The sequence below is a fragment of the Lissotriton vulgaris genome, chromosome 4_1 (assembly GCF_964263255.1).
Source record: "Lissotriton vulgaris chromosome 4_1, aLisVul1.2, whole genome shotgun sequence".
Lineage (NCBI taxonomy): Eukaryota > Metazoa > Chordata > Amphibia > Caudata > Salamandridae > Lissotriton > Lissotriton vulgaris.
The window spans coordinates 1,747,006,522-1,747,028,635 of NC_141691.1; the positions used below are offsets into that span (position 1 = coordinate 1,747,006,522).

The 22,114-nt window shown below is 50.1% G+C and overlaps 1 protein-coding gene across 1 annotated transcript in view; it reads left to right on the forward strand.

Moving 5' to 3' along the window:
- Positions 1–22,114, forward strand: part of VPS13B (vacuolar protein sorting 13 homolog B) — a 2,999,480-nt gene that overhangs the window by 1,420,183 nt on the left and 1,557,183 nt on the right. The window lies entirely within an intron of this gene.

Genomic DNA, 22,114 nt, shown 5'->3' on the forward strand with positions numbered 1-22,114 from the left:
CTCATACTACCAAACCCACGCACATCCATTCACACCCGACACACAAACGCACATGAAGCTGAGCAAACACAATCATACCGCATATGCCATTAGAAATATTTAGTTGTGGTACAGCTTTCTAGGGTGGGTTATTTTTTGTATTCACTGTTATTTACTGCATTATTAGGGTTGTGTCCTCCGGACTTAAATCCGACTTATTTCAGTCCATCAAAAGGTTAGATCGTTTGTGCACCTGTGTGTGTTGTATATATCTTAAACAAACAGGTTAGTGTTAGATTCCTTACCCTAGAATATCCCCAGGCGTAAGACTGGATCCGGAAAGTTTTTGTCAGCAGTACCCCTGCACGTCTCTAGGCGTCGTCTGCAGCACCACGTCCGTCGTCGGCGTTTTGATTGCCGGGATGACGTCGTCGGAGTACTTAGACGCCGTCCTCGCACGCTGACGTCAGTTCTTCTTTTTGCTGTGCCAGCAAGCGCAGATCCGGCAAGAGCAGTACTCTTAGTAATTTTTTTACTAACTTTTTTGATCTATTTTGATCACTTTTCGGGTTGACCTTCGACTCGCGGTGCTGATAGGGATGCCTGGTTTTAAACCTTGCGAGGCCTGTCACCGCCTGATGTCGGTGACCGACCCCCACCGTCGGTGCATTTACTGCCTCGGGCCAACCATGATGACAAGCCGTGCCCCGACTGCCGGGCCTTGACCTCGAAGGCTAGACGGGAGCGGTCCCGTAAGCTGGTCGAGCTCCGGCAGTAGGCTCCACGCCACTCGAGGTCCCGGTCGAGGAGGACGTTGAGGGACCAGTCAGGGAGCTGCAGTTATAGCCGCTCGACGAGTCACCACCACTCGCCGAGTTCCAAGTCCTCAGTTAAGTCGAGGCATTCGAAAAAGAAGTCGAAGAGGCGTCATCGCTCTTCCGACTCCCCCCGATGCTCGCCCGATGCGGCCAGGGGTTCGGGCGGCACCGCCCCCACGGCTCAGTCGGAGCTGCAGACGCCATGTCCAGCTCCGTACCCGCCGTTCCCTGGGCTGCACGCGACGCCGGAGGAGATAAGTGCTTTCCTCACGGCCATGGGGTTGAACTTCACTCCGTCGGAACCTGCTGAGGCGCCTTCGGGCTCCGCGGGTCCGACTGGGAGCCCTAGCGGGCCCGTGGCCCCGGCGCCGTCGGGTGCTTCGTCTTGGTCGTCGCCAGTCGACTTTACGACTCCTCCGCTGGCGCCGACCCCGATGGTGTTGCTCTCGGCGCCGTCTCGGGATGACGTCGTCCCCTGTTTCAGGCCCGGTCCGGATCCGGCATCGCTACGGCACTTCCTGGTGCCTTCTCCGGCGCCTTCTCCGGCGTCAATGGGTGAGGCCTTCACCTACGACCCGGCTCCATCAGTTTTACCTGACTATCAGGAGATGGATGACGAGGGGGACTGGGAGGGGTCTGAGGACCCTCTGGCACTGCAGTGCCAGTTGAGCCAGGACTGGGCAGAAGAGCTGGGGGAGGCCAGTGGTCTGGACACTCCGCCCAACACTGGATTCGTCTCTCCTCCCTCCTTGGCTTCGGAGGAGGGGTCTGCTTACAGCGTGGTGTTGAACAGGGCGGCCAAGGCCTTGGCTTTTGAGCTCCCTGTCGCGGCCGTGAGGACTAACCTCCTCACTGAGGTGCTCAAACCGAAGGCAAGCTTCTCGGAGCCTCTACTGCCGTTTAACGAAGTCCACACTGACGTTCTGGTGGGCACCTGGTACAAGGCCTCCCTGTGGATCGGAACGTGGCCTGACGCCACCGCCCGGCTCCGGGCGACCCCTGCTTTCTGTCCGTTAACCCCACCCCTGAGAGCCTGGTAGTTCAGGCCTCTACGTCCAAGGCCGCATTCCCTACCGCTCCTCCGGATCGGGAATCCAAAAGGTATGATCAGTTTGGTAAGAAACTGTTCTCCTCCCTGAGTTTGGGAATGCGGTCTGTCAACACCACCTGCCTTTTGGGCAGTTACACCCACTCTCTGTGGGATACGGTTGCAGAGGTGCTGCCACAGTGCCTGGAGGAGGCCCGGACACAGCTCGCCCAAGCCCTGGCGGAAGGGCCGGATGCAGCAAGCTACTCGATCCGGTGTGGACTTGACACCACGGACTCGCTAGGTAGAACGATTGCGACGACAGTGGTCGTGGCCGCCACGCCTGGCTGAGGTCCGCCAACTTTTCAGGGGATGTCCAAGCCACGCTCATGGATTTGCCCTTTGATGGCAGTCGCCTCTTTGGCGACAAAGCGGACAGTGCGCTGGAGCGTTTCAAGGACTCCAGGGCTAAGGCCAAGTCCTGGGGCCTAGGCCAATGCCAGCAAACTTCTGCTTTTTACCCCTTTCGTGGCCAAGGGAGGGGCGTCCCCACACGTCCAGCCAGCCACAGGCCGCAGAACCAGTCTCAGTGCATTTGCGGACGTTGTTACCGCCGCGGCAGTGCTGGGGGACAACGGCAGGGTTAGTCCACATCCGCTCCCGCAGCATCTGCCTCTAAGCCTTCCTAGTCCGGCATTTCAGGCCCATTCGACACCATTGGGGGGCAGGGTTCGCCATCACCACCAAGAAGACTGCATTCAAGGAACAACTGCACCACACCGCACACAACAGCAAGGATCTCTTCAGCATCGTCAAAGAGCTCTCCAACCCCAGCGCAGGAAACAACGACATCACTCCCTCACAAGACCTCTGCGACTCCCTCGCCTCTTTCTTCCACAGTAAGATCGCCAACATACACAACAGCTTCGGACCACAGAGCACGCACCCAACCACCGAGCCGACGCCCCCCACCAGCACCCTCCGCGCCTGGACCCCGGTCAGCACCGAAGACACCATCAACACAATGAACACCATCCACTCCGGATCACCAACCGACCCATGCCCCCACCACGTCTTCAACAAGGCCGACTCCGTCATCGCACCTCAACTCCGGGATATCATCAACTGCTCCTTCAACACCGCCACCTTCCCGGAGAGCTGGAAGCACGCCGAGCTCAGCGTCCTCCTGAAGAAACCTTCAGCAGACCCCACCGACCTCAAGAACTACCGCCCCATCTCGCACCTCCCCTTTCCAGCCAAGGTCATCGAGAAGACCGTCAACAAGCAGCTTGCCGCCTTCCTCGAGTCGAACTGATCGCTCGACCACTCGCAGTCCGGCTTCTGAGCCAACCACAGCACCAAGACCGCCCTCATCGCAGCCACTGACGACATCCGAGCCCTACTCGACAACGGTAAAACAGCGGCCCTCATCCTCCTGGACCTCTCCGCAGCATTCGACACCGTCTGCCACCGCACCCTAGTACAGATCCTCAGCAACATCGGAATCCAAGAGAAGGCACTAGGGTGGATCATCTCGTTCCTCGCCGGAAGAACCCAGAGAGTCCGCCTCCCCATTTCAGATCCGAGGCCACCAAAGTCTGTGGCGTACCACAAGGATCATCGCTCAGCCCCACCCTCTTCAACGTCTACATGGACCCCCTCGTAGCCATCACACGCCAACACCACCTCAACATTATCTCCTACGCCGACGACACCTAACTGATCCTCTCCCTCACCAACGACCCAGCCACCGCCAGAACCAATCTACACGAAGGGATGAAAGACGTAGCCGAGTGGATGATGAACAGCCACCTAAAACTGAACTCGGACAAGACGGAAGCCCTCATCCTCGGATCATCACCCTCTGCCTGGGACGACTCTTGGTGGCCCCCCGCCCTGGGCAGCGCACCCAAACCAACAGACCACGCACGCAACCTGGGTTTCATCCTGGACTACTCTCTCTCGATGACCAGACAAGTCAACGCCGTCTCCTCTTCATGTTTCAACATCCTACGCATGCTCCAAAAGATATTCCGATGGATCCCCACGAAACCAGGAAGACTGTGACCCAGGCACTAGTCACCAGCCGACTGGACTATGGAAACACCCTCTACACCGGAACCACAGCCAAACTACAGAAAAGACTCCAACGCATACAGAACGCCTCCGCACGTCTCATCCTGGACATCCCCGACACGGCCACATCTCCAGACATCTGAGAGACCTGCACTGGCTCCCCGTCAACAAGAGAATCACATTCCGACTCCTCACCCACGCACACAAGGCCCTCCACGACCTGGGCCCTCAACAACCACCTGACCTTCTACACCCCCACCCGCCAGCTACGATCAACCAGCCACGCCCTCGCCGCCGTCCCACGCATCCGAAGAACCACCATGGGAGGAAGATCCTTCTCCTACCTGGCAGCCAAGACTTGGAACTCCCTCCCCATCCACCTACGCCTGACCCAAGATCACCTCTCCTTCAGGAAGCAACTCAAGACCTGGCTGTTCGAGCAGTAACAGACCCCCCCTCCCCCAAGCGCCTTGAGACCCTCCGGGTGAGTAGCACGCTATATAAATGCCTTGATTGATTGATTGATTGATTGATTGATCACCTCCTCAACTGGCGTACCATCACGTCAGACAGGTGGGTGCTGCAAATCGTCCGAAGGGGCTACTCCCTCCCCTTCGAGGCAACGCCTCCAGCCATGCCACCGCAGTACCACCGCATGTCGGGGGATCACTTGCAACTTCTGCAGGAGGAAGTTACAGCCCTCTTGGCCAAGGGGGCCATCGAGCGCATTCCTGGGCCAGAAGTAGGACATGGTTGCTATTCCCACTACTTTCTGGTACCCAAGAAGGGCAAAGGAGGCCTACACCCTATCTTGGACCTACAAAGCGTCAACGGCTTCCTCCGAAAGGAGAAGTTCAAGTTGCTGACTTTGGCTCAGGTCCTAACTGCCCTGGACCCAGGAGACTGGATGGTAGCGTTGGACTTGCAGGACACCTATTTCCACATCCCCGTCCTGCTGGCCCACTGGCGCTACCTACGGTTCACGGTAGGCCACAAGCACTTTCAATTTACCGTGCTCCCGTTCGGCCTTTCCAGCGCCCCTCGGGTGTTCACGAAAGTGATGGCGGTGGTCGCATCTCATCTGCGCAGATCAGGGTATTCAGTCTTCCCCTATCTCGACGATTGGTTGTTGAAGGCGGGCTCGCCCCAAACAGTCGTCTCCCACCTCCAGACTACGGCCGACCTCCTGCACTCGCTGGGGTTCTCAATCAACGTGCCGAAGTTACACCTTTGCCCCTCTCAGAAGCTCCTTTTCTTTGGAGCGGTTCTGGACTCGGCGCAGTTTTGGGTTTATCCCCTTGAGCGGCGGGTTAGGGATATTCAGGCTCTGATTCCGATCTTTCAGCTTTTATCCCGAGTGTCGGTCCAGTTGACGCTGCGGCTCCTGGGGCTGATGGCCTCCTGCATCCTTCTGGTGCATCACACCAGGTGGCGGATGCGGGCTCTGCAGTGGGACCTGAAGTTTTAGTGGGCACAGCATCAGGCCAACCTGTCCGACCACGTCCTGATCTCGGAGGGCACTGCAGGTCAGTTGCAGTGGTGGCTCACGAACCGCGATTGGGTCTGCGGCAGATCTCTCTCCCTACCCCAACCGTAGCACCTAGTGGTGACGGATGCGTCCCTCCTGGAATGGGGGGGGCAAATGGAAGAGAGGGAGCTCAGTGGCCGCTGGTATCTGGCGGAGTCCCGGCTCCATATCAACCTTCTGGAGCTGTGGGCGATCCGACTTGCACTGAAGGCATTCCTTCCCTCTGTCCGGGGAAGTGTAGTGCAGGTGCTCACGGACAACACCACCGCCATGTGGTACTGCAACAAACAGAGCGGGGTGGGGTTGTGGACCCTTTGCCAGGAGGCTCTGCGCCTCTCGCAATGGCTGGAACACCAGGGACTCACCCTGGTGGTTCAACACCTGGCAGGTTCCACTGCCGTCACGTCACCGTCATCTTAATGTGTAAACGCTCCTACTCATTTTTCATTTTTCTGCTACCGCTTGTATATCACGGAACTTTGTTTCTGTCTCACGATGGCTTCATATACTGGGTGATTCCGGGCTATCTTGGGATATAGCTTATTTCTTTTGACTCTACCCGCACTTCTCCCTTTTGCTTATTCCTTATGATCTTATGTTGATTTTTGTCTCTTTTTATATTAAGTTAATCTAAAAATGCTTACAGATTTAGCATGTTTTTAGCCGTTTGTAACAGGAACAGTTAGTGAGTTATTTTTTCTGATTTTCTTGTAGAGTAATCCCCTGACAAAGTGCATCGGGATGTGTGATGTATTTGTTTCAACATGTCAATGACATAGACATTCTATGAACTCAGTTAATTCAATGATTTAAATTGAAAGTATGCACTGAATACCAACCAAATAAATCTTGAAAGATGGAAGAATAACGTTGTCGCTGTCGCATGAACTTTTGATCAATCTACGTGTTATGGAATAAGACCTGTTGGTCCCCCCTTGTTGTGCTCAGAGGTGCTCTCTCCCCAGAAGGGGGAGCTTTGTATTAGTTCCTTTGGATGTTTCACTGCCAGGCCAGACAGTGATTTCCTCTTGGTAGCACACTACACTCCTTTACAACCCTTTACCTTTGGACAATCAGCTGTGCGAGTTCCCTCCCTCTTCAGTTATCACTTTTCGTCTGTCCTTGGATCTCAGCATGCCGTCATAATGAATTTTGATTCGGTCTCTGGCATGACCGATCAAAAGGCGAGTGCATTTGCCTATACCACTGAGGACGCAGATAAAATATATGGTTTGATACAAGATGAAATCACCTCCACTGGTAACACTCGCAGCGTGGAGAGTAACATCAGACAATTACTCTACTTGCTCAAGAAAGAATCGAATCAGAAACTGCACGCTAGCACCCTGATACGGTACCATCGTGCCCAACGGATCCCACGGGTCCCTTTGAAACCTTTACTCTGCAAAAACAACGCTAAATTTGTTGAACGATGGTATTCCATCCTCAACAAGTGCTCCCTCGACCTGATCCTCCTGATCGTGGAAGAATTATCTAAAACTTTGGAAGAACTGTCCCATGAGATCACTGGTGTAAAAGAAGAGCTGGACGAAGCCATGTCCATTGAAGAACTCAATAAAATGTTGGAGGACGTGAACACCCAACTTGATAAGCACACACGTGAAACACAAGAAAGAACATTTCGGATATTCAAGAGAGATACCATTGATTATAAGCTTGGCGAGGTGTACACTTGGGCAGAGGTGTACGCCCGCCGACGCCCAAATAAACCTTATAATCCTTTTTCTGCTAACGAAACATCATCTTCTGAAGAAGATAACAGACAAAGACCGACCCGCGCTACACCTAATGCCGAATCACAGACACCAAGCACCTCTACCGACTCCACGGTTCATTTTTTAGAATCAGGCCCAGATCAACAAAAAGATCCCGGGGGGGAAAAACCCGCCGAGGAAACAGAAAAAACTCCACCAACAACCAAGAGCAAAAAGACCAAAGGAAGACGATGAACCTGGATGACAACCTTGTTATTAACATTTCTTCAATTGTTTTATCTACTGAAGAAATCAACACCTTGCAGAAGGGTCAATCATTTGTTCCCACCACTAGAACCACCACCTTGGAACTAGAAGTCCATGCCTTCAAATTGGTACGGAACATCCGACTCAGACATTATTTTCAAAACATCTGTCCGACCCTCACGCAAGAAGAAGATATGCTCCGGGGACTACGTCCTCATAGTTCTTTTCTGGCACCTCAAAGCCACAAAATCATCGACGCTTTTGAGAATCTAATCAAACAGGAAATATTGAACTTCCCTTTTCAACAACCCATGAAACATGGGAATTTGACTAAGAAGGAGAGAAACATTTTACAAAAGCTTGCTGACAATCCCACCATCACATGTCAAAATGCTGATAAAGGCGGCACCCTGGTGATCATGGACACTACTTTTCATGAACAACAAATAGAGGCGTACATCAGTGATTCCAACACATATGATGTCCTTCCGGGGGACCCCACTCAGGAGTTCTCCAAAAACTTGATCCAAATCATCAATATGGCATTTGAAAATGGTACCATCAATGACAAAACCAGAAGATATCTGATACCCATCAATCCGAAACCTCCTGTGCTTTATATGCTACCTAAAATGCATAAACATCCTACCAAACCTCCCTTTCGACCCATTGTGTCCACCAGAGGTAGCATTCATGAGAACGTGGGTAAATTTCTAGACAAATATCTCCAACCATTTGTCCTTGAAACTGAGTCGCATGTACGAGACACCACCGACTTCCTTTTGAAGCTGGAACCTATCATGAACGAACTGAGAAACGTTCAACTAATCATGTGCACAGTGGACGTTTGTTCACTCTACACCTCCATCCCTCATGATGGAGGAATTGAAGCCATCGAACAAGTACTAGCTTCATCCGATTTGGATCCTGATTTAAAAGTGTTTTTGATGCAACTCACTATTTTTACCCTCTATCACAGCTATTTCACTGTGCTGGACAAATGGATATTGCAATTGAATGGCACGGCCATGGGAAATTCGGAAGCTCCTTGCTACGCCAACATTTACATGAAACAATTTGAGGAATCACACATTTTATGCCAAAACAGCTGGCTGGAACATGGAAAACTATACCTTTGTTACATAGATGATATTTTTCTACTATGGGACGGTACCATAGATACCCTCATCACCTTTCTTGGAACTTGGAATAACATCAACCAGAGAATTCAATTCACCTGGGAATACAGTGACAAATGTGTTCATTATCTGGACGTTGAAATACACAGAGGACTGGAAGATTGGTCCACCACAATCTTCCGTAAACCCACGGACAGAAACTCCACCTTACATTACAAAAGCTTCCACCACGTTGGCTTAAAGAACAACTTACCTTATGCCCAACTCCTCCGAGTCAAACGCATTGTCTCCAATGAAGAAGAAAGTAAGAAAGAGATCATGATCACATTGGATCGATTAAAGGCACGGGGATACCCTACCCCCATACTTGACCTGGCAGTTGAGAGATGTGAGAAGAGTATTAGGACTGCTTTATTGCAACCCAAACCCAAGAAACATTCTGACCGCATGGTTGTGGTCTCCAAATACTCCAAGACATCTAATCGCTTTCAACATATCATTCGCAAACTCTGGCCCATGTTGACCATGGAGCCTTTCATATCGGGCAGTCCATCACCTTGCCCACCTTCTATCCGCCTCCGCATCCCTCGAAAGAGGAAGAGAGGCTCCACCGTCTGGACCCAAAATGTGCGCTCTCATTCTATCTGGACCGCACACACCAGCTCCGGGTGGAGGACCAGCTCTTTGTTGGTTACGTGGGCACATAGAAAGGACGGGCGGTGCATAAGCGGACCATATCTCGGTGGGTCGTCTTGTACATCAAGCTTTGCTACTCCTTGGCAAAAAAGGAGCCTCCTGTTGGGCTGCGCGCCCATTCCACTTTGGCTACGGCATCTACTACTTCCGTGGGTCGGAGATGCCCCTTGCAGGACATCTGCCAGGCAGCTACGTGGGCCTCGCTGCACACGTTTGCTAGACACTACTGCCTGGACAGCCAAGTCCGGAGAGATGGCTTTTTCGGCCGTTCTGTTCTCCAGGACTTTCTGGTGTGATCTTGGTTCGCAGACCCACCACCAGGGTTGGTATTGCTGGGGTATCTATTCTAAGGTAAGGAATCTAACACTAACCTGTTTCTTTCAGATGCACAAGTTACTTACATTTGGTAACGATATATCTGTAATAAACAGTAATAAGTGTTAGATTCCTTGCCACCCCACCCATCCTCCCCGTTCTGCGAACTATCTAGGGTTAATGACATCCCTTTCAGGGCCCTAGTTTCATGGCACCAGTGTCTGTTTCTGTCTTGGCTCTGCGTTCGTGGCACGGAAAGCTATGTACAGAACTGACGTCAGCGCGCGAGGGCAGCGTCTAAGTACTCCGACGTCATCCCGGCGATCACGACACCGACGACAGATGCGGAGCCGAAGACGACACCTAGCGACGCACAGGTGTACTGCTGACGAAAACTTTACGGATCCAATCTGACGCTGGGGATATTCTAAGGTAAGGAATCTAACACTAACTACTGTTTCTTACAGATATATCGTTACCGAAGGTAAGTAACTTGTGCAAATGCCTGTTGCATATAATTGTCTGAGGATGTCCTGTCTCTTACAGCCAGGTAATGCACTGAGGCTCAGCCCCTGTACGAGTTTTATTGTGCTTTTAATTGTGTTAAAGCAGTTCCTTGAGGCCTTTGGCACGTTTTCCTCTTTCCTTCTGCTAACTGCTCTGAGGAACAGTGTGTTTTATTCTCAATCTTGGAGACGCTGTGATTGAAGTGTTTATTTGTGCAGCCTGTAGGTTATTAAGGCAGCTTTTGGTGTCTCGTGGTTTCCTTATTCTGAGTTATTGCAGCTCCCAGACTTGTTGGTATTTACCATCAAGTAGTATCATTTTCTTGTGCTGTTACCCATTTGCCAGATTTCCGTTCAGTGTCAAGTTTTTCAGTCTACGATCCCTGCTACCCCGCTGTGTTTTCCTTCAATAGTAACCCTTGATTCCTTAGATAGCAGATTAAGGTAACCAGTGTTCGGCACGTCTCTGTTTTCCCTCATTATAACTCTGGGATCCCAATTTAGCCCATATGTCCCTCTTTCTCGATAATTTGCAGCCTTGATTCCTTTTATTGTCAGTCTCTCTTTCTACTGCGGGTGAAGCGTGGGATAGCATTGCCTGGTGCTTTGTTTTATCACATGGATTGTCACTTGTCTTCACTAGAAACTGCTCCGTCTGCCATACATAGCTCGGTTTGCAGCATTATTTGAGCCCGTCTAAGAATTTAGCGTATTTACTTAATGAGCTCACTTGTAAGCTAGACAAGGATGTTGGTCTCCTCACTGTCTCCTGTAGGGTCACGGAGATGTTTGCATGAAGTAAACACCATGGTAATATACTCAAGTACTTGCCACTTTGTGGTCCTTCTTACTCCCAGAGAACACACTCCGTTTTTCCAGTTGCTTGTCTTATAATCGCAGGTACTTAACTGCGTTGCGTTAGATTAAATATAGTTCTTCTCGAATGGCCTGTCATCCCCACTCATGCTTCAACCATGCTGTTCCTTAGAGGCAGCCACGAGATTCCCAGCCACACTCTTGGTCTGCCCAGTAGCGTGACAGATCCGCAGTATCTTAAGCTGCCCAGATGTAGTGTGTCAACAAGGTTGGCTCAGGCCCAGGAGTGTGGTACTGTCCACTGTCACATCATGGCCTGCCCAGAAATAGAGTGCCGTCAGTGCTGTCTCAGACCCAGTAGTGTGACATTGTCCGCTACATCATGGCCTGCCCATATGTTTTTGTCTGTGCTGTCGCAGGCTCACTAGCGTGACACGATCCGCTGTCTCATGAACTGCTCATAATAAGGACGTCGTCAGTGCTGTCTCAGGTCCTTCATTTGGAGTTTTTAATTTGACTGTCCAAACATGGCTGACGGGTAGCCAGTTATGATGATTTTTTTCAATGAAACCGTCTTTGTTGGACTTCCTACTTGTATAAGTACTACATCTGTTACACAACCACAAAGGCAGTGCTGTGGTGGGACGGTTGTCAGCTCTATCTAAATACGGGCCAGCATCCTTTAAAGAAATGATTACAACAATTTCATCTGGCTGTGTTAATTGAACATTCCCCAAACACTACACTGCATTAGACTATTGTAAGTTTGCTTTCATATTCCTTGATGGCAATTGAAACCAACTGTGCAGCGCTCAGGATTAAGCAAATCTGTAGTCAGATCCATACATATTGCGCTCTGGAGGCAGAAAAATGTGTCTTTGATCTCCTGTCTTTTTCCATTTCATGATTGCAGTTTGACACCGTGTTATATACAAAATAAATGCTACGGAGTTGTGAATTACAAGGTGATAATTACTTCATGGGGTTCAAGGGACATTGTGTTAAACCACAAGTAAGGAATAAAAACATGAGTGGTTTATGTGACATGGACCTCCAAGTGCCATTTTTCAATCATCACACAGTTTGGTATTTATTTTTCATTATACAGAAATAATTGCCTCCTCCCTGGTCTCTTTGACGCAGCCTTTACTAGCTCTTCTCACAATTTCCTGCCACCTTCTCCTTTTCTTTTGCCTCAGTATCCACCCCGCTCCCCTGCTATCGGCCAGTCAGCTTTCATCATCTGCTGTGCTTGGCCTTTTCTCTACTCGCCCCCTTCTCGGTCTGGCCTCTCACGTTTTCTGCTGCTGTCCATCTAGGAATAGAAGTATTTGCCCACCGTGCAGCTGCCCATCCAATTGATTTAATTCATAGCTCTCTCTCTCTCTCTCTCCCTCTCTCTTTAATGGCTGGCGTTCACGTCAATCAAGGTCTGCTTCTGAGTGAGGCTTCTTGAGACTGACCCATTTCTTGAAAGCACGTGTGCCCTTCCCAGCCTCCAGTAGTTCGCAGTACTCCATCACAAGATCCCTCAAGACATATGATGTTCCACAAATGATCCAGGCACATGGATTCTGTGTTTTTTCATATTAGACTTATAAATGTATCTGTATGACCAGTTTGCTGCCGCCATTGTATATTTATAATTATAAACTGGAAAGTCAGCGTATTCGAGATGGCATGCAAAGTATATGTAAAAACCAACCAACGTACGTGTGTCATTCACAAACATTTTGCATGGACATTCTTGTCCTGGAAACACCCAAAGCCACATCCAGACAGGTTGAGTGAATATACTTCTAGAATGGGAACGAGAAGGAAAGCTCAGATTTTTATGTTCATTTAGTGGAAGAGGTTCTACGGAATTAAAAAAAAAAGGAAAATGTGCGACTTTGTCTGTTTAGTTAGCAATACACCGCATATAGGGCCCGATGTAGGTAATCCCAGTTTACCGATTCTTAAATACCGAATCATACAGATTCGGTAGTTAAGAACAGGCAAATGGGATGTAGGTAATTTTACCCCAAAAATTACCGAATCGGTAAGTTTCGGTAATTCATTCCTATGGAGGCCCATAGGAATGAATGGCAATTACAGAATCGGTATTTACTGATTCGGTAAAAGGGGGAAACATTGAAGGGTGGTAGGGTGTCACTTTGACACCCTGTTGCACCCCTCAATTATGTATGGGTGCACATGTTGCAGACATACATGCCCTAAGGGCATGTATGTCTGCAACATGGCACTGTTGGAAAAGCAAAAAAAATGTTTTTTCCAAGGTTTTCATTATTTACCACCAACTTGTAGTTGGTGGTAAATAACGAATCCTAAAAGGGGAAAATCACTCATTTGAGTGCTCCCTACATAGCAAAGTCGGTAATTTACCGATTCGGTATTTTAATGAATCAGTAATTTACTGATTCCCTAAAATACCGATTCGGTAAATTTTCCAAATACCCGTCGGTAATGGACGAAATTACCGAATTTCGGCCATTACCGACCGGTATTTGCCTACCTACATCTGGCTGATAGTGTTGTGGATGAGGAGTGCTGGAAATGTACACATGTTCTAGATTTCCAGGACTGCTACCTGGTATTTTGTGAATCCCTTAAAAGTAAGAAATCTACTTCAAACACAGACGAAAACTCAGAAGAGTAGTTTTCCGTCTTTTTTCAATGGGCCTTCGTGAATCAGACCATGTCAATGGGCATTTCAGTGTAAAGCAGCGGCATCAGTAACCAAGCACTGGCAAGGTCAAAAGGTTTGGCGTTTTGTTAGTAGAGTAAGTGTTTGGTTTGGTAATACCAGCAAAGCTTTGTGCGTTGCCCCCAGAAGCTCTAGAAAGGATATGCCACAGTAAAGCAACATCTAGGGCTACGACAATATGGAAGCTGGGAGTAGGGCCCCTTTACTGAATTAACTCTGCTTAGTTTGTGCTGTATCTTCAAAGAAGGAGTCAGAAGATGAAATGAGTGCCGCAGGCAGTGAATTTAAAAGGTGTATGCATGAAATGATTGTGTAGTAGAGATTTTTGACAAAGAGAAAGTATTTCAAGTGCATATTTAAGCTAGCCTCTGTGCTTACACACCTTTACTTTGTGAGCAAAAAATAAAAGCTGTAAATCCAACGTGATGCAACAGTGTAACGAATGTGCAAGAGCGATTCATTGTTAGCACTGTCTTTATCATATAATAAGACATTTAGACACCATGCACTTCCTAAAAACATAAATCATCAAAATGTCCTCGGTCTGCAAATTACATCAAAGTACACACGCTGGCTCTCAATTACAAGCATCTGCAATGTAATAAAAGGACAACGTGATGCCCCAACACCAAAACTTAAAGGGAGCATACATGAGACAACTTAGCCATTCTCGAAATGATGCAGTCTTGATGGTCAGTCCATCTAGGCAATGATAAACCTTAAAATTCACATGATAGCTATTCATTGCAGTTGGCTGACTGACTGACGGACGGACTCTCTGTCTGTATTTCTTGCTATACTTTTTTGTACTTTTTTAAAGAACTGATAAATTGTGGTGTGTCAGACTGCTATGGCTGTGTGTAGCCACTACCGGACTTAGCAAGTTATAGAATCAGAGAGACCAAAAGGAAGAGAGTAGGAAAAACATACAATTAAATGTAGACCACATTGATTGTGTGAAATGTCTGAAGTGCCTTTAGTAGTAAAACTTTACCACAGTTTCTTTTCCTGACCTATCTAGCCAGTCCTTACTTTGGATAATTCCGTTGGAATGTCTGGCCAAACAAATAGTTTGGACCAATAAAAAAGTATTTTGCGAATGTGATCGCATCAGTAATAAAAACAATTATAATTTATTTTAATGTGCTGACTTAATTAAATTGAAAAATTAACACTGCTAATAACTATCTCAGGTTTTGAAATTACTTCTGACAGTTTCTAGAGTGGATAGACTAAGTGACAACTATTACCCTTGGGCGTATAGCATTTGGGCTGTAAACTATTTCAATTCTGTGTTCTTTTGCTTTGTGCCTACTTTCTTCTAATTGAGATCCTGGAATACTGGAATAAACTTCTTGTTGGATTATGGCATGGCTGAAAGTGTACTCTCTTTCTCTGTTGCCCATATAGATGTTGATTTATTTGTTATTTATAATGAACAGCCGGCTCTGTTCCAGATGCCTCGAGCACTTTGCAATGAGGGATGCAAGAAAGGCAGTTGTAAGCATGGAGCAATTCTTTTAGGCCGCTATTCTCACGCCTTGTTGGACTGCATGGCCCCAGTGTTGCCCATGGCTCCAGTAGAAGCCCAACCAGTTCTTTTTTAGGCCAAGCAATGATAGTTGTGATGCAGTTAAGTTAACCATCCTCTGCAGACTGGATACTAGTGACTTCCTCAGCAGTTCAATTTTCATTAGTGTGGCCATTCTCAGGCACGAATGGATGCAGTACACAGGCTTTTCAGGAGACGTTCAGGCCAGTCTTATGGACTTTGCATTCAATGGTTCCTAACTGTTTGGGATAATTTGGACTCAGCCCTGGTGTACTTCAAAGTCAACAGGGTCGCAGGGCGCTCCCTGGCCTTTCTGCTCCACCATACTAGCAGTAACGCCTCCGTGGCTTTGGTTTGGCAGGAGCTCCCAATACCGCCAATAGCCCCAACTAGTGGAACAATCTCCACAGCCTGCAATACCCATCAGAAAGGGTAACAAAGACAGCGGGTAGCCCACATTTCCACACCCCCAGCTGGTGCCCATCTAAGCCTGTTTAGCATGCCCTTGTTGGCACACAGCCACCCTGTTAGAGACTGGAGTCACCTCTTTCTACCAGGATAGCATGTGTTAAATTCAGACAGGTGGTTCTGCAAAGTGTTTAGCTGGGTCACGTTTTACTCGATACACACTTCACATTTTACCAGCCTCAGAATGGCTGACGGAGGACCATCTGGCTCTCATTCAGCAGGATGTGCAGGCTCTTTTGACCAAGGGAGCTATTGAGAAGGTTCCAGCACCATAAGTCGGTCATGGTTGTTCTTCCCGCTTCTTCCTGGTTCTGAAAAAACATGGGTACCTCTGTCCTATATCAGACATTCGTCCTCTCAATGCCTTTCAGAAAGAGATCAGTTCAAGATGCTCACACTAGCTCAGAACCTGTCTGCCTTTGAGACTGAATTGTAGCGCTGGACCTGCAGGAAGCTTATTTCCACATCTCGTCCTGCAGACCCACAGGCCTAATTTCTGGTTCATGGTAGGCTACCAGCATTTTCAGTCCACTCTGCTCCTCGTTAGCCTTATCAGCGCCCCTGTGGTGTTCACGAAAGTTATGGCAGTGGTTGCAGCACATATTTGGAAGTCAAGGGTCCTAATCTTCCCCCCACCTCTACGACTAGGGATTGAAGGCAGCCTCACCCTAAGTAGTTGTCGCTCACCTCCAGACTACAGCAAACCTTTTGATATTGTTTGGGTTCACTATCCCAGTGCCGAAGTCACTCCTGACTCCTTCACAGGTGCTCCACTTCATCTAAGCCATTCTGGACAGGGTGCAATTTTGTGACTATCCTTTGGTGCGCAGAGCCCAGGACAGTCAGGCTGTTATCCCCATGTTTCACCCTCTGTCCAGGATCTCAGCGAGGATGACTCTGCACAATGTGGCTGCTGGGACTGATTGTCTCCCGCATCCTGCTGGTCAAGCTTGCCAGATAGCATATGCAGGCTCTGGAGTGCGATCTGAAGTCCAAGCAGTGGCGTAACGTACCTTGAGGGGGCCCCCTGCAGGGTAAGTGAAGGGGCCCCCTCCGGACTCAATCTAGAGCTCCCCAGCAGAATTGCGGTGCTGACGGGGCCCCCTGGAGGGTGAGGGCCCCCCGCACCGCGGGGGCTGCAGGGGCCTGTGTCACGCCCCTGAGTCCAAGTGGACGCAGCACCAGGGCAACCTTTCCGATCACATCTGGATTTTGGAGGAGACTGCAAAACCTCTGCAGTGGTGGCTATAGGACTGCAATTGGATCAGCAGCAGACCCTTATCCATACCCCACCCAGAGCTCACAGTGGTAACCAATGCATCGCTTATGGGTTGGGGAGGCCGTCTCAGAACATTGGAGATAAGAGGCGTCTGGTCTCCCATGGAGACCTGGCTCCATATCAATCTTCTGGAGCTGAGAGCCTTATGCTTGGTGTTGAAAGCCTTCTTGCCCCCATCAAAGGGAGGCTGGTGCAGGTGTTTATAGACAACACTATGGCCATGTGGTACAGCAACAGCAGGGATGGATGGGGTCATGGACCCTGTGCAGTAGGTTTTATTCTCTGGACGTGGGTAGACTGCCAAGACATTTTTCTGGTGACACAGCACCCGGCGAATGTCTTGAGCATAGAGCAATCACACTAAGCTGTCAACATCTTGCGGATCACAAACAGCAGTTACATTGGGGGCTGGTGCAGGTCTTTTTCACGAATGAGGAGAACCTTGGCTCAATCTTTTCGCCACTACAGAGAACGCACAGTATCAGCACTTTTGCACTTTGACTTTTCCATGGGAGCGTTGAGTAATCCCACTAAGCTGTCGACGTCTTGCGGATCACAAATGGCAGTTACATTGGGGGATGATGCAGGTCTTTTTCACGAATGAGGAGAACCTTGGCTCAATCTTTTCGCCACCACAGAGAATTTACAGTATCAGCACTTTTGCACTTTGGTGTTTCCATGGGGTCTTTCTTCTGTCTTCTGGAGATGTCTACATTGAGTGAAAATCAGTACACCTGTATGCCTTTTCACAGCTACCTCTCCTGAGTTCTGAAGAAGATCAGGACCGACTGGGCCCAAGTAATCCTGGTAGCTCAAGATTGGGCATGGAGAATATGGTATCTTGAACTCCAGGGCATGAGCATCTGTCCTTCGATAAGGCTGTCACTTCGCGAGGATCTCCTGTCGCACCAGCCTGGGCAGGGGCCTGTGCAACCTCTACTTCTTTGCTTGGAGACTGAGTTGTGACAGCAGTGGCGGCTGATCAATTTATATAGCGTGGCTATCCAACGAAAAGTCATAAAATGGTGGTTAGAACACATACAAACACGCTCACATAAACACACACTTGTGCACGCTTGCAAACAGGCACATCCACAACTTAAGCATATTCTCTTCTCACTCATACACACACGTAGAAACTAACCTGGTGTAGTCCTCCGCACATAGTTTCCTCTGCACATCGATTCCCCAACATTCAGACTGAACAAACAAGGCGCCAGAGCGAGGCTCACATCATTATGCCCAAACAGAAGTTCCGATAGGACAGAAGGCTGTCCTTTTTCTGATGTGGAATATGGGCGCATGACTGACAGGCCCCAATTCACCATTATCTAACATGCTGCACTACCTGACGCTAGTGCAGCATGTCAGATATGTATTGCATCTGTGAAAGGACTGGCTTTTAACAGCCCATGCCTGACGCATGCACTATACATCCCCGGGAGCCCTCTTCTGGTCCTGGGTTACATAGCAGCTTTTATATGTAAGCAAACGATCGGTGAGATAGTTTTGTTACATTTAAAAACTGTAATATTTTAAGAAATAAGATGCAGGTGCAGCGTTATTGGGGGTCGCCGCCCTTTTGGCCTCGATGGAGAAGCCGCCACGCCTGGCTGAGGTCCGCCAACTTTTCGGGCGATGTCCAGGTCACCCTCATGGACATGCCCTTTGATGGCCGTCACCTCTTTGGCGACAAGGCGGATAGTGCGCTGGAGCGTTTCAAGGACTCCAGGGCTACGACCAAGTCCTTGGGCCTAGGCCAACGGCAGCAAACTTCCGCTTTTCGCTCCTTTCGTGGCCAAGGAAGGGGCTCCCCCCCACGTCCACCCAGCCACAGACAGCAGACCCAGGCTCAACGCGGTCGCGGACGTGGTTACTGCTGTGGCGGTACTGGCGGACACTGGCAGGGTCAGTCCACACCCGCCCCTGCAGCATCTGCCTCTAAGCCTTCCTAGACTGGCATTTCAGGCACATTCGTCGCCAGTGGGGTGCAGGGTCCGCCATCACCTCTCCCACTGGCGTACCATCACGTCAGACAGGTGGGTGCTGCAAATCGTCCGAAGGGGCTACTCCCTCCCCTTCTAAGGGACTCCTCCAGCCATACCACCGCATGTCGGGGATCACTTGCAACTTCTGCAGGAGGAAGTTACGGCCCTCTTGGCCAAGGGTGCCATTGAGCGCGTTCCTGGGCCAGAAGTAGGACGTGGTTGCTATTCCCACTACTTTCTGGTACCCAAGAAGGGCTAAGGAGGCTTACGCCCTATCTTGGACCTAGGGAGTATCAACGGCTTCTTCCGGAAGGAGAAGTTCAAGATGCTGACTTTGGCTCAGGTCCTAGCTGCCCTGGACCTAGAAGACTGGATGGTAGCGTTGGACTTGCAGGACGCATATTTCCACATCCCCGTCCTGCCAGCCCACCGGTGTTACCTGCGGTTCACGGTAGGTCACGAGCACTTTCTGGACTCAGCGCAGTTTCAGGTTTACCCCCCCCCCCCCCAGAACAGCGGGTTCGGGATATTCAGGCTCTGATTCCGCTCTTTCAGCCTTTATCCCGGGTCTCGGTCAGGTTGACGCTGCGGCTCCTGGGGCTGATGGCCTCCTGCATCCTTCTGGTGCATCATGCCAGGTGACGGATGCGGGCTCTGCAGTGGGACCTGAAGTTTCAGTGGGCACAGCATCAGGGCAACCTGTCCGACCACGTCCTGATGTTGGAGGGCACTGCGAGCCAGTTGCAGTGGTGGCTTACGAACCGCGATTGGGTCAGCGGCAGATCTCTCTCCTTTCCCCAACCGGAGCACGTAGTGGTGACAGATGCGTCCCACCTGGAATGGGGGGGCCACATGGGAGAGAGGGAGATCAGAGGCCTCTGGTCTCCGGCGGAGTCCCGGCTCCATATCAACCATCTGGAGGTGCGGGCGATCCGTCTTGCACTGAAGACATTCCTTCTCTCTGTCCGGGGAAGTGTAGTGCAGGTGTTCACGGACAACACCACCGCCATGTGGTACTGCAACAAACAGGGCAGGGTGGGGTCGGGGACCCTCTGTCAGGAGGCTCTGCGCCTCTGGCAATGGCTGGAACACCAGTGCGTCACCCTGGTGGTTCAACACCTGGCAGGTTCTCTGAATGCCAGGGCGGGCGAACTCAGCCGCAGGTGCATGATGGATCACGAATGGCGTCTGAACTCGGACGTGGCGCAAGGTCTCTTTCAGCAGTGGGGAGAGCCTTGGTTAGATCTATTTGCCACCGAAGAGAACGCGCAATGTCATCAGTTCTACGCGTTGGAATTTCCAAGGCGGCACTCCCTCGGAGACGCTTTTTGTCGTGAGTGGAGCTGCGTCTTTTGTACGCCTTTCCACCTATACCACTTCTGCCCAGAGTGCTGAAGAAGATCAGGCTAAACCGGGCCCAAGTCATCCTTGTGGCTCCAGACTGGGCACGAAGCTACTCAGCATGTCAGTCGATCCCCCTCTTCAGGAGGACCTTCTGTCGCAGCAGCAGGGAAGGGTCCTCCACCCAAACCTGTCCAGTCTCCACCTATATGTGTGGAGATTGAGCGGCGATGGTTGAGGCCATTTGACTTGCCACCTGAAGTCTGTGAAGTGTTTCTGGCAGCCAGGCGTCCCTCCACAAAATCGGTATAGGCAAAGGCTGTGGATCCACTCTCTGCCCCCCTTTCAGAGGTTCACCTCTTCCTTCTGTCTCTTGCACAGCAGGGCTCAGCTCTGGGCACTATCAAGGGCTACCTCTCGGCCGTTTCAGCCTTCTTACGGCTTCCTGATCAGCCTACTCTTTTCAAGTCCCCTGTTGTAAATAGATTCTTGAAAGGCATCACTCACATGTTCCTCTCTGTTCCCTTTGTGATGCCTCAGTGGGACTTGAACCTTGTTCTGACTTTTTCTGATGTGCGCTCCCTTTGAGCCACGTCCATTTCGGCTTCTGACTCGTAAAACTGCATTCCTAGTTGCCATCACCTCTGCCAGGAGAGTGAGTGAGCTCCAGGCTCTATGTTCAAAACCTCCTTTCTTCTCTGTCCATTCGGACAAGGTTGTTCTGAGGACTCGTCCTTCTTTCCTGCCCAAGGTAGTCACAGCCTTTCACATTGGGCAGTCCATCACCTTGCCCACCTACTTTCCGCCTCATCATCCTTCGAAGGAGGAAGAGAGGCTCCACTGTCTGGACCCAAAACGTGCGCTCTCCTATCTAGATCGCACACCCCAGTTCTGGGTGGACGACCAGCTCTTTGTTGGTTACATGGGCGCTAAGAAAGGACAGGCGGTGCACAAGCGGACCATCTCTCGGTGGGTCGTCTTGTTCATCAAGGTTTGCTACTCCCTGGCGAAAAAGGAGCCTCCTGTTATGCTGCGCGCCCATTCCACTCGGGCCACGGCGGCTACTACTGCACAGGGTCGGGGAGTCCCTTTGCAGGACATCTGTCAGGCAGCTACGTGGGCCTCGCTGCACACGTTTGCCAGGCACTACTGCCTGGACAGTCAAGTCCGGAGAGATGGCTTTTTCGGCCGTTCTGTTCTCCAGGACTTTCTGGTGTGATCTTGGTTCGCAGACCCACCACCGGGGTTCGGATTGCTGGGGTATCTATTCTAAGGTAAGGAAACGTGTTTCTTTCAGATGCACAAGTTAATTACCTTTGGTAACGATATTTCTGTAAGAAACATTAGTTAGAGTTAGATTCCTTACCGCCCCACCGATCCTCCCCGTTCGGCGAAGCGATATCTAGGGTTAAGGACATCCCTTTCAGGGCCCTAGTTTCATGGCACCAGTGTCGGTTTCTATCATGGCTCTGCGTTACTGGCGCGGAAAGCTATGTACAGAACTGATGTCAGCGCGCAAGGGCGGAGTCTAATTACTCCAACGACGTCATCCCGGCGATCACGACGCCGACAACGGAGGCGGAGCCGCAGACAACGCCTAGCGATGCGCAGGGGTACTGCTGATGAAAACTTTCCGGATCCAGTCTGATGCCTGGGGATATTCTAAGGAAAGGAATATAACACTAACTAATGTTTCTTACAGATATATCGTTACTGAAGGTAAGTAACTTGTGCATTAGTGCGTGAACATCTTCTTTTGTAGGTCATTTCATCCTCCATCAAGGATGATACAGGAAGTTGGCCAAGGACATAGTGTGAAAAAAGCAAGCCTGCATGGCACTGGAAATGATCTGGGTGACAAGTGATTGCAGGACCATCTGTAAGCCTAGTCAATTGA